This window comes from Peromyscus leucopus, chromosome 15, assembly GCF_004664715.2.
Source record: "Peromyscus leucopus breed LL Stock chromosome 15, UCI_PerLeu_2.1, whole genome shotgun sequence".
NCBI classification, from domain to species: domain Eukaryota; kingdom Metazoa; phylum Chordata; class Mammalia; order Rodentia; family Cricetidae; genus Peromyscus; species Peromyscus leucopus.
The window spans coordinates 44604309-44607317 of NC_051076.1; the positions used below are offsets into that span (position 1 = coordinate 44604309).

General features: G+C 40.9%; 1 pseudogene; it reads left to right on the top strand.

The window, feature by feature from the left end:
* Window positions 1–1554: 1554 nt before the first annotated feature.
* On the top strand, window positions 1555–2607 carry LOC119089114 (annotated as a pseudogene).
* Window positions 2608–3009: the final 402 nt, after the last annotated feature.

Here is a 3009-nt window from a genome sequence, read left to right on the forward strand (position 1 = left end):
TTAAGCTTTTAGCTTTTAGCAGCAGTTCAGCTGAGATCCATTTGGATGAGTACTCACAGACTTTCAGTCTGAGGAAACTCAGTCTCAGGATCAGCTAAGATGACAAGGTGAGGTTGGATGTGGCTTGTTCTATTTCTCTGATCTTTCAGCATTCATCCCAATACCTTGCTTTGGGGTTGTTGTTGTTGTTGTTGTTGTTGTTTTATTAATAAGACCTTTTAAGATTCGTGTTACACAATTAAATGTTTTTCTTGTAAGAGTTGCCATAGTGTCTCCTCACAGTATTAGAAACCCTAACTAAGACACTGGGGAATCGGAATTGGAGTATAGGGAAAAGAATAAAGATTGTCTACCTGTTTCCTTGGAATGGTTTGGCCAGCAGGTTTCCAGAAAGAGAGTGCCTTGGGTGTTAGCAGCTGAGACAAAGGGATTTAAATGCCAAAGTTTTATTTTAACAATATAGGCATATAGATATTGCAAGAATATATATTACTGTGTAATTAATTATATATAGTAGTATGTGAGTACATGCATAAATGCATTTCAATGCATTCAAGTATGTTTACACCATATCTATATGACAACAGTAAATACATCTTTATAGCAATGTCTATATATTCATATAAGGACTGTGTAGGGGGGGTTACTGTCTTTTCCAAATCTTAAATTTTGGGGGGTATGAGATAAAATCTAAGGAAATTGCACATGTGCTTGTGTAAAAGCACAATATTCCTGCATACCAATATTCCAATATTACCTTCAGAGGTGCACTAATACCAAAGTTTGTGGACTAGATTAAGAACCATGACTGGAATATACATTGGTGAAGAAACATTATTAAGTTCAAAGTAAGCATTAGAGGGGTGTTACAATGTCATTTTTGCTTTTCTGTAATGAACAGGACAATTAATATTAATATCTCCTGATTTTATTTTCAAGTGAAGAAGTAGCCTAAGAAAATGGTCCTAAGACCAGTCTTTCCATTGTCTTTTGTTCATTTTGTCTCACCAACTCTCATACTCACAACACAATTACCTTAATTTCCTCCAGTTATTAACCAGGGAATAAGAGAAAGGACATGTGGCCCTGGAGAAAGGACCTAACATTCTCAGAACATCTAGTGAGAGGTTTAAATTGGGATGGAACTAGAAAGTAGTGACTGAATTACAAATTGCCACTTGGGTAAAAAGTAATAAGGCATTTCATGGATATTGATTAAATGATACAAACTTTCTTTTGTTCTTTCCTTCTCTCTTTCTCTCTTTCTTTCTTCCTTCCTTCCTTCATTCATTCATTCCTTTCTTCCTTCCTTCCCTCCCTCCTTCCTTCCTTCATTCCTTTCTTCCTTCCTTTCCTTCTTTCATGCTTTCTTTCTTATTCCTCTAATGTGGGTTTCAGTGCTACCTCTTAGGAAGAGGGAGTTTCTTTATCTGGGAAGATACTTTTCCATTCACATGATGGAAAACTCTTAATGAATTTTGTAGTCACCGCTACAGAACAGAAAAAGCTATTTGGCCCATCTCTGTGGTGCGCTGTTGAAGCTAAGTGGTCGCCATGGAGCTTACGGGCGAGTACGTCGGGTGTGATGGGGAGACCCGGCGGCTGCAAGTGTCCTGGGCGACTCGGACCCTCTCCAGAGCCTGTCGGCGGGGTGTGGCCAGAATGAAGGAGCTGGTGGCCGAGAATGAAGGAGCTGGTGGCCGAGTTCTTCAGGCCCCTCGTGGAGCGGGACACGCAGGGCGTGACAGCAGATCCGGACGACGCTCTGGACGTGTTCTGTCTGCACACTAGAAGAGGACACCAGACCTCATTATGGATGGTTGTGAACCACCATGTGGTCACTGGGAATTGAACTCAGGACCTCTGGAAGAGCAGCCAGTACTTTTAACCCCTGAGCCATCTCTCCAGGCCCCAAAGACCCTTTCTAAAGAGGAAGGTGATGATGAAGATGATGCAGAAGATGAAAATAACATTGGTAACAGAACTAACTCAGATGGACCATCTGCAAAACGACCAAAACCAACATCTTAGCAATAGTTTTTATGAAATTAAGACTGCTACTAAGTTGAATGAGATGTTGTATACTTGTAATCCCAATACTTCAGAGGCTGGGGCAGGAGGATCGAAAGTTGGAGCCTTGATTGTACTACGTGTCAAGATCTTGCTTCAAATAAAAGATGAAGACATCGGAGCACTGCTAATTCCTGACCGTCACATGCTAGGACTTGCAGAAGACCTGTGCTCTAGTTGGGGAACTCATTTATTTTCTGGCATTGGAACAAGTTTGTCACATAGAAAACTTCCTGTTTCTATCAAAGAAAAGTACAATAAATGTTTGGGAATGAAGTCTTGTTTTCTCATTCCAAAATACAGTGGAGCCATTCATAATGGGTAAAATCTAAATTGACAAACGAGTTTTATGTTTGTTTTTCTCTTTTAAAATGACCATTGAGGCTGGATGGTTGGTGGCACATGCCTTTGATCCCAGTACTCACTCAGGAGGCAGAAGCAGGCTGCTTCCTCTGAGTTTTCTGAGAATCTCTAAGTTCGAGGCCAGACTGGTCTACAGAGTGAATTCCAGGAGCTACACAGAGAACCCCTGTCTTGAAAAACCAAAAAAGATAAAAGATTAAAAAATAAAATCACCATTGAATCGCTGGGTGGTGGTAGGCATGCCTTTAATCCCAGCACTCCGGAGACAGAGTGGATCTTAAATTTCTTAAGTACAGCCAGGGCTATGCAGAGAAAACCTTGTTTTGAAAAACAAAACAAAACAAAAGTATCATTAAATCAAATGGTGTGTGTCTACATCTTTTAGCTTTTATAAAAACTGCTTGCCGTGGTCCTAGACAATTGATAAGAGCAATATGATATTGAGACAGGGTTTCTCTGTGTAGCTTTGCACCTTTCCTGGAACTCACTCTGTAGCTCAGGCTGGCCTCAGAAATCACAAAGGTCTACCTGCCTCTGCCTCCTGAGTGCTGGGACTAAAGGCGTACCACCTGGCCC